The sequence below is a fragment of the Colobus angolensis genome, unplaced genomic scaffold (genome assembly GCF_000951035.1).
Source record: "Colobus angolensis palliatus isolate OR3802 unplaced genomic scaffold, Cang.pa_1.0 Scaffold186, whole genome shotgun sequence".
NCBI classification, from domain to species: Eukaryota; Metazoa; Chordata; class Mammalia; order Primates; family Cercopithecidae; genus Colobus; species Colobus angolensis.
The window spans coordinates 1,577,103-1,587,678 of NW_012114999.1; the positions used below are offsets into that span (position 1 = coordinate 1,577,103).

At 38.1% G+C, this 10,576-nt stretch overlaps 1 protein-coding gene and 1 pseudogene across 2 annotated transcripts in view; one reads left to right on the forward strand and one right to left on the reverse strand.

Annotated features, from left to right (window-relative positions):
* LOC105510329 overlaps positions 1–8,318 on the forward strand; it is a 21,580-nt pseudogene extending 13,262 nt beyond the window's left edge.
* Positions 1–10,576, reverse strand: part of EVI5 (ecotropic viral integration site 5) — a 307,542-nt gene that overhangs the window by 218,327 nt on the left and 78,639 nt on the right. The window lies entirely within an intron of this gene.

A 10,576-nucleotide genomic window follows, 5' to 3' on the forward strand; every position in this document is an offset into this window, starting at 1 on the left:
AAAAAAAAAAAAAAAATTATCAGGCTTTGAGACCAGCCTGAGTAACATGGTGAAACCCCATCTCTACAAAAAGTACAAAAATTAGCAGGGCATGATGGGGCACATCTGTAGTCCCAGCTACTTGGGAGGCAGAGGTGGAAGGATCACTTGAGCCAAGAAGGTCAAAGCTGCAGCGAGCCATGATCACGCCACTGTACTCAAGCCTGGGTGACAGAGTGAGATTTTGTTTCAAAAAAAACAAAAAAACAAAAATATTGGCATGCAAACCGGAAGAAAGGTATAACCAATAATGAGGCAGGGGGGAAATCAATCCATCAAAAGCAAACCGGCATTAACTCAAATGTTAGAATTACCAGACAAGCCCATTAAAAGTTACTAAAACTGTATCCTATATATTCAAAAGTTTAATGGAGACATATAAAAAATACTCATCTCTAACTTCTAAAGGTAAAACTATAATACAATGTGAGAGAGAAAAAATACACTAGATGGGATTAATATCAACTTAGATATGGCAAAAGACAGTAGTACTGAATTTGAATATGTAGCAACTTTCCAAAAAACAAAGCATCAGTGAGCTGTGGAACAACTTCAAGTGGCCTAATATGTGTGTACTTAGAGTCTCTAAAGAAGAGGCAAGAAAGGGACAAAAAATTATTTGAAGAAAACACTGGCTCCAAAATTTCCACATTTGAAGAAAACTATAAATCCATAAGAAGTTCGACAAATCACAAATGTAAGAAACATGGAAAAAACAATGACACTTCAGAAAAAATTGCTTAAAACCAGTGAAAAAGCAGAGAAAAAAGACATATACAAAGAAATGTCCTTGAGAGTAACAAATAAACAAAAAGGTAAGGAACACATCAAATTTCTCACTGAAAACACGAGAGGAATCAATGAAATCACACGATTAAAACATTTGGAAAATAAAAACTGTCAACCTATTAAATAGAATTCTATAGTCAAAGAAATATTTTTAAAAATCAAAGCCAAGGCCGGGCGCAGTGGCTCAAGCCTGTAATCCCAGCACTTTGGGAGGCCGAGACAGGCGGATCATGAGGTCAGGAGATCGAGACCATCCTGGCTAACACGGTGAAACCCCGTCTCTACTAAAAAATACAAAAAACTAGCCAGGCGAAGTGGCGGGCGCCTGTAGTCCCAGCTACTCGGGAGGCTGAGGCAGGAGAAGGGCGTAAACCTAGGAGGCGGAGCTTGCAGTGAGCTGAGATGCTTGCAGTGAGCTGAGGAGGCGGATGCTTGCTGCAGTGAGTGCATCCGGCCACTGCACTCCAGCCTGGGCGGCAGAGCGAGACTCCGTCTCAAAAAAAAAAAAAAATCAAAGCCAAAATTACGACTTTCTCAGACATACAAAAGCTAAATAATTCATCACCAATACCACCACACTACATGAAATGTTAAAAAAAAGTATTTCAAGAAGGAAATATCAGATGGAAATCTGGATCTAAAGAAAGGACAGAAGAGCATTAGAAATGGTAACTAGGTAAATACATAAAAGTTTTTTCTTATTATTTCAATCTCCTTTAAAGATAACTGATGAGTTAAAAAATAATGTTAGAGTTTATAACATAAAAGTAAAATGTATGACAAAACTGGTACAAAGGACTGGACAGGAGAAATGCAAGTGTGCTATTACAAGGTTCTTACAGTACATGTGAAGTCGTATAACCCTCAAAGGTAGACTTACAAGTTAAAGATTTATATTATAAATCTTAACACAACCACTAAAATAACAGTTATAGCTTATAAATCAATAAACAAACTATAACAAAATCATAAAAAATTCAATAAAGTCAAAGATGGCAGAATTAAAGGAAACAACAATATAAGATGATGACAAGTTTAAATATAATATTAATAATCACCTTAAATGTAAATAACCTATTTTCCTCAAAATCTCAAAAACACTATGTTGTGTGAAAGAAGAGTTACAAAAGGCCACTTATTGTATCATTCCATCATAATTAAATGTCTAGAATAGGCAAATCCATAGAGACAGAAAATATATTAGTGGTTACCGGGGTTGGAAGGAGAGTGAAATGAGGAGACTAATGGGGACAGAGTTTCTTTTTGGGGTGATGGAAATATTCTGATTGGGAGTTTGGATAGTAGTAATAATTGCACAAATTTTGTGAACATATTAAAAACCACTAAACCATACTCTTTAGAAGTGTGAATTTTAGATCCATCCCTGCTAGATTTGCTCATAAAAGGTTTGGCCATCTGACTTACTTTGGCCAATAAAATTTAAGTAGAAATTATGTATACCACTCCCTAGGGGATGCTTTAAGGTATTTCAACTAGATCTCTTTTCCATCTTTCGTGAGTCTGGTTTATCCCAGATAGACGCCGATTGCTGGTCACAAAACAAAGCAGTGTAAAGCAAAGATATATCCAATCTACCAATTGAGATGAATGAAATGTGAGCAAAAAATAAAACTTTAATTTAAAAATAAAATAAAATGGTTTAAGGCCGGGTGCAGTGGCTCACGCCTGTAATCCCAGCACTTTGGGAGGCCGAGATGGGCGGATCTCAAGGTCAGGAGATCGAGACCATCCTGACTAACACGGTGAAACCCCGTCTCTACTAAAAATACAAAAATTAGCCAGGCGCGGTGGCGGGCGCCTGTAGTCCCAGCTACTCGGGAGGCTGAGGCAGGAGAATGGCGTGAACCCGGGAGGCCAAGTTTGCAGTGAGTGGAGATCGCGCCACTGCACTCCAGCCTGGGTGACAGAGCAAGACTCCGTCTCTAAATAAATAAATTAATTAATTAATTAAAATAAAATAAAATGGTTTAAATAACCCAATTAAAAGACAAAGATTGTCAGATTGTATTTCTAAAAGCAAGACCCAACTATATGCTACTAACAGACAAACTTTAAAGATTTTTCCCAGGTATGATGGCTCATACATGTAATCCAAACATTTTGGGAAGCTGAGGCGAGAGGATTGCTTGAATCCAGGAGTTCAAGAACAGCCTGGGCAACATAGTGGGACCCCCATTTCAAAAAAAAAAAAAATTTTGTAGTACCAGCTGCTTGGGAGGCTGAGATGGGAGGATTGCTCGAGCCTGGGAGATGAAGGCTGCAGTGAGCCATGATCATATCATTGCACTCCAGCCTAGGTAACAGAGTGAGACCCCATCTCAAAAAAAAAAAGTTAAAGATAAACAAAAAAAAGAGAATACAAGCAAAAAGCTGGGAAAATATATGAGATGTTAACACTATTCAAAAAGAAGTTAGAGTGACTATATTAATATAAGATAAAGTAGATTTCCAAGCAAACAACATTACCAGAGACAAAGAAGGTCATTTTACAAGAGGATATAACAATCCTAAATGTTTATATACCTAAAATAGAACTTCAAATTACATGAAAGACAGAATTTAAAAGGAAATAGATATATCCACAATTATAATTTGAAGTTACTACCCTTCTCTTAATATGATATAATAAGTAAACAGAAAGCCAACAATGATACACAAACAATAGCCATCCCTTATCCACAGTTTCTACTTGTCATGGTTTCTTTTTTTTTGCGGGGTGGGGAGACAAGTCTCGCTCTGTCGCCCAGGCTAGAGTGCAGAGTGCAGAGGCGCAATCTCTGCTCACTGCCATCTCTGCCTCTGGGTTCAAGCAATTCTCCTGCCTCACCCTCTGGAGTAGCTGGGATTACAGGCGCCCGCCACCATGCCCAGCTAATTGTTGTATTTTTAGTAGAGACAGGGTTTCACCATGTTGGCCAGGTTGGTCTCGAACTCCTGACCTCAGGTGTTCCACCCACCTCGGCCTCCCAAAGTGCTAAGATTACAGGCATGAGCCACCGGGCCCAGCCAATCATGGTTTCAATTACCCACAATCAACTGTAGTATACAAATATTAAACAGAAAGTTCCAGAAGTAAATAATTCAAAAGTTTTAAATTGTGTACCATTCTGAGCAACACGATGAAACCTCCTGCCATGCTACTCTGTCCTTCCTGGGAAGTGAATCATCCCCTTGCCCAGTGTATCCATGTTGTAAGTGCTACCAGTCAGCTAATACTTAGTAACCATCTGAGTCAGTTATCAGATATACTATTGTGATATCACAGTGATTACATTAAACCCACCCTTATTTTACCTAATAATGGCCCCAAACCACAAAAGTAGTGATGCTGGCAATTTGAATATGTCAAAGAGAAGCTGTTAAAGTGCTTCCTTCAAGTGAGACGATGGAAGTTCACTACTTAATAAGGAAACAAACAAAATTGAATGCTGAGGCTGCTAGCATTTATGGTAAAAACAAATCTATCCGTGAAACTGTGAAGGAAAAATAAATTTATACTAATTTTACTCTTGCACTTCAAACTACAAAAGTTATGGTCACAATGTATGATAAATGCTTAATGAAGATGAAAACAGCATTAAATTTGTAAGTAGAAGTCATGAACAGAAATATGTTTCAATTGATGACAATGAGGTCTGAAACTATCCACAGTTTCAGGTATCTCCTGGGCGACTTGGAAAATATCCCCCACACATAATGGGGGACTACTATATAGCACTAAACACCTTTATTAGAAAAGAAAGGTCACACAGACATTACAAGGTGACAAAATATTACCAATAAAGGTCAAGGACATTTCAAGACAACTTCATATCCATTTCCCTCATGAACACAGATGCAAATATATTTGTCTCTCCGTAGCCTTCAGAGATTGGTTCCAGGTCAAAGATACCAAAATGTGCAGGTGGTAACGTCCCTTAGATAAAATGGTATAGTATTTACATATGACCTATGCACATCCTCCTTATATGTTAAATCAGCTCTAGATGACTTTTAGTACCTAATACAATGTAAATATTATATAATAATTATATGTATTTTTTATTTGTATTATTTTTTATTGTTATATGTTATTTCTTATTTTAAAAAATATTTTCCATCTGTGGTTCTGCAAATGCAGAATTTGTGGATATGGAGGGCAGACTATTTCAAACAAAATTTTAGCAAACTGAATCCAATATTTTACAAAGACAACATATAATGAAGTGGGGTTTAGCTTAAGAATGCAAAGTTGGTTGAACATTGAAAAATCAATGTAATTTGCCATATTATCAGACTAAAAGAAGAAAACCATTAATGATCATTTCAGTAGAGGTAAAAAAAAAAAAAGCATTTGACAAAATCCAAAATCTTTTTTACATAAATTCTCAGCAAACAAGAAATAAAAAGGGGTGTCAAGTGCAGTAGCTAATGCCAGTAATGTCAGCCTTTGGGAGGCAGAGGCAGGAGGATCACTTGAGCCCAAGAGTTTAAGACCAGCCTGGGCAACATGGCAAAACCCTGTCTCTACAAAAAAGTACAAAAATTAGCCAGGCATGCTGGCATATGCCTGTAATCCCAGGAGGCAGAGTTTGGAGAATCACTTGAGCCCAGGAGGTCAAGGCTACTGCACTGACTGTGACTGTGCCACTGATTGTGCCACTGCACTACAGCAGCCTGAGTGACAGAGCGAGACCCCATCTCTAAAAGAAAGAAAGAAGGAAATGGAGAAAGAAAGAAATGGAAATGGGCTGATCACAGTGGTTCACGCCTGTAATCCCAGCACTTTGGGAACCCAAGTCCTTGAAGCCAGGAGTTTGAGATTAATCTAGGCAACAAAGCAAGACCCCGTCTCTACAAAAAAAAAAATTTTTTTAATTAACTGAGTGTAGTAGTGCACGCACGTAATTGTAGCTACTCAGGAGGCTGAGGTGGAAGGATCACTTGAGCCCAGGAGACCGAGGCAGCAGCGAGCCACTGCATGCCAGCCTGGGTGACAGAGCAAGACCTTCTCTCACGGAAAAAAAAAAAAAAGGAACTTCCTCAATCTGACAAAGGGCATATCCAAAAAAATACAGTTAACATCAAGCTTAACACTTTCTTCTTAAGATCAGAAAAAGAGCAGGTATGTCTGTTCACCACTTCCATTCAAATTTATACTGGAGGTTCCAATAAGTAGCAATAGTCAAGAAAATAGATAAAAGGCATCCAGATTGGAAAGAAGCAAAAGTGCTCTTATTCACAGATAATAAGCTCATCTATATAGAAAATCTAATGGAATCTAGACAAAAACCAAAAAAAAAATACCAAAACAATAACTGAGTTTAGCAAAGCTGCAGGATACATGAATCAATATAAGAAAAACAATTGTAGAGCCAGGTGCAGTGGCTAACGCCTATAATCCTAGCACTTTCGGAGGCCAAGATAGGCAAATCACTTGAGGTCAAGAGTTCGAGACCAGCCTGGCCAACAGGGTGAAACCCCATCTCTACTAAAAATACAAAAATTAGCCATCATAGTGGCACATGCCTATAATCCTAGCTACTCAGGAGGCTGAGGGAGGAGAACTACTTCAACTCAGGAGGCAGAGGTCACAGTGAGCAGAGATCACACCACTGCACTCCTGCCTGGGTGAGAGAGTGAGGCCCCATTTCAAAAAAAAAACAAAAAAATAAATACAACTGTATTTTCTTTTTAACACAGAAGGTGTTGACAATTGTATTTCTATATGCTAGCAATGAATAATTAAAAATGAAGTTTACAAAAACAATACCATTGACAAATAATAATTGAGAAATACATTGTGCTCACGGGGAGGAAGGCAATACTGTTAGGGATTTAATGCAAATCCCAACCAAAATTCCAGCAGGCATTTTTGTAGAAATTAACAACTTGATTGTAAAATTCATTTGGGAATGCCAAGGACCAAAAATAGGCCAAAAAAAAGAACAATGTTGGAGGCCTAACACTATCTGATTTCAAGACTCAGTATAAGCCTACAATAATCAAGGCAGTATAGTGCTAGCATTAAGATAGACATAACCCTATGTCTTTTTTTGTTTTTTTGAAATGGGGCCTCACTCTCTCACCCAGGCTGGAGTGCAGTGGCGTGATCTCTGCTCACTGTGACCTCTGCCTCCTGAGTTGAAGTAATTTTCCTCCCTCAGCCTTCTGAGTAGCTCGATTATAGGCACAATCCATAAAAGAACAATTTGAAATTGTGACTTAATCAAAATTTAAAATTTCTGCTCTTTAGTGGCATGAGAGAGATGGCACAGTTGAACACTGGGCAGCACTGCCAGATTTTCTTTCATTTGTGTGTGATACTCAGGAATACTTTGCCTTGAATACAAAAGCTGGCAGTCTCGTGGTTGTCCTGAGATGACTGTAATCAATGAGAATGAAGACATAAACATAAATTTTACCCATGCTCATTCAAGGGCCGTGTTGAAAGAGAACTTGTGGCAGTTATACGTCCTTACTGTGAGAATAATTTTTGCCTTAGACACCATCATCAGTCAGATCACAAGTGTGAAAAACTGGAAATCCCAAAGCCTTACACGGCTGCCACTCAGAAACTTGTTAAAGACATCAATTCCAAAACAGGAGAGACAGCAAGTAAACAAGGGAAATGTGACAAAAAATAGTGTAACAGCTGCAAAGGAATTGCACCGATGAAATTAAGGATATACACTGATGGCAATAAATCACTGCCACAGTCAGAAAGTATTTGCTTTCAAGTTTTCTTACCTAAGGGGAACAAAGAAAATGGTAAACCAATGTTCTTTTCCATGGATGAAGCATCAAAAAGGTAACGGACTTTGCTGCTTCTCTGGCTAGTCTTAAAGATGGCAATAGGCCGGGCACGGTGGCTCACGTTTGTAATCCCAGCACTTTGGGAGGCCAAGGAGGGCGGATTACAAGGTCAGGAGTTTGAGACCAGCCTGGCCAACATAGTGAAACCCCATCTCTACTAAAAACACAAAAAAGTAGCTAGGTGTGGTGGCGGGCACCTGTAATCCTAGCTACTTGGGAGGCTGAGGGAGGAGAATTGCTTGAACCCAGGAGGCAGAGATTGCAGTGAGCAGGGACAGCGCCATTGCACTTCAGCCCGGGAGACAGTGCGAGACACCACGTCAAAAAAAAAAAATGACACTAACAGGCCAGGCACACTGGCTCACACCTGTAATCCTGACACGTTGGGAGGCCAAGGCAGGAGGATCACTTGAGCCCAGGAGTTTGACACCAGCCTGGACAACACAGTGAGACCTCATCTCTATTTTATTTAAAAAAAAAGAAAAAAAAATTTAACAGCTAAGACATTAAGATTGTGTCGCATTACTTCAGGAGAAGCCTTATCCTTGGAACTTACTTTGGAAACCTGGATTGCTAAATTGGACTTTCCTTTATAAAATGGTGGAAATATAATCTTGGAATATCTTAATGATGAATGACAACTTTGTAAAAATGTTGAATCTTACTTGGAATAGTCATTCAAGGACTCAGGCCAGAAATCACAAAGAAAATTCTACATACATGTTTAAGTCAATTTCTTTAACTACAAATACAATTTTTTTTTAAATTCTTTAAAGTTGCTTTTTAACTTATTTCCACTGATGTCATATTTCACATTATCATCTTTCTTTTTTTTTTTTTTTTAAATGAGATGGAGTCTTACTCTGTGGCCCAAGCTGGAGTGCGCTGGCACGATCTCGGCTCACTGCAACCTCCACCTCCCAGGCTCAAGCAATTTCCTGTCTCAGCCTCCCGAGCAGCTGGGCCTACAGGCACGTGTCACCACGCCCAGCTAATTTTTTTTTTTTTTATTTTAGTAAAGACGAGGTTTCACCATATTGCCCAGGGTGGTCTCGAACTCCTGAGACTGGGCAATCCACCCACTCAGCCTACCAAAGTACTGGGATTTACAGGCGTGCGCCACAGCGCCCAGCCTACATTATCACCTTTCTATTAAATTTGAGTGTTTGTGTTTTAACTATGTACTGATCCTCAATTATTAGCAAATTCTTATAATTAATTAGCTTTCATTAGGTTATGTTGCAGTTAACAACAACAAAGGTGCATTTCCTGGTGAGTATTGCCAGCTGTTGACTGGCTGTAGCACTGCTCCAAGTCATCTTCACTCCAGGATCAAAGGTGAAGGAAAGTCCCTTTTGGGAGACTGTCATTCTTTCGGCAGAGGAAGAAAGAGATGAAAGAAACCTCAGTTTTCTCTTACAAGACACATGTACCATATTTGCTTTAAGCAAGTTATATGGCCACGCCCAGCATCATGGGGGCCAGAAAGGACAGTCTCGCTGTCTACCTACATCATGATGTATAAATTGATGTGTATACATGACTTGTAGGAACTTACAGATCATAGTCATTCAATCTGCTAATTTTTGCATAAAGAATGTTAGGCCTAGGATGGGAAAATGATTTTCTTGCTATCACTTAACTGCATTGGGGCATATTTTTGATAAAGACCCACTTCCAGTAGGATTCATCTTTTTTGTTCGTATGAATGTGTTACAAATGAGAAGAAAGTTGGGATAGCTCAACCTCATTACAGTCCGTGTATAAATACCAAAGCAAAACACTTGCCGAAAGTAACTACATTTTACCAACAAATTGAGATAAATGCTCTTGACTGATGTTTTCTATTGATACCCAGAAAAATACTACTATAAGCAGAACAGAAACTATTTCTATTTGTCAACTGTCTCTTTTCTATTCTAATTGTCATGGACATGTATAGTGGCTTTAGATTTACTTAAAGGAGTAAACTTAAAATGCTCAAAAATAAATAAGATAAAACTTCTGCTTTTTGGAAGACGCTTTTAACAGAATGGTAAGCTGCCAGCTGGGGGAAGACTTTGAAAGTCATGTGCTTGATATAAGACTTTTACCTCAAATATATAAAGAACTTTCAAAACATAGTAATAAGAAAGCAAATAATCACATTTTTAAAAACTCAATATATACAGATGACAAATAAGCACATAAAAAGATGCTCAAAACCAACAGAAAAATGCAAATTAAAACCAGAGATACTAATACCTAATAAAATGGCTTAAACTAAAAAGACTGATCATACCAAGTGTTGGCAAGGATGTAGAAGAACTGGAAATTTCATACACTGCTGGTGGGATATCAAAAAGTACAGGCCCTTGGAAAAACAGTTTGGCAGTTAAACATATACCTACCATATGATCTGGTAATTCCATTCCAAGAGAAATGAAAGCATACATCCATGCAAAGGCTTATACACAAATGTTTATGGCATCTAATAGCAACAGGTGAGAGAATAACCTATGATATTTCCACATGATGCAATACTATAGAAAGGAATCAACTATTTATATGTGCTACAGCATGACTTTCAAAATTATGCTGAGTGAAATAATCCACGCCAAAAAAACTACATACTGTATGATTCCATTTCTACAAAATTCTAGAAAATGCAAACTACAGTGGCTGCCTGCGGATAGCGAGCGGGATAATGGAGATGTTCATTTTCTTGATTTTGGTGACAATTTCACAGGTGTATACATATGTCAGAATGTATCAAATTGTACAGTTTAAGTGTGCATAGTTTATCACACCAATGATACATCAAAAAACCTATTAAAAGTTATTTTTGTTATGATTTTAAGCCACTAGCATTATATAGCTTGACTGAGCACAAAAGGGTGCTCTTCCATATGTATATAATGTATATATTATATTATAGTATTTATAATATATA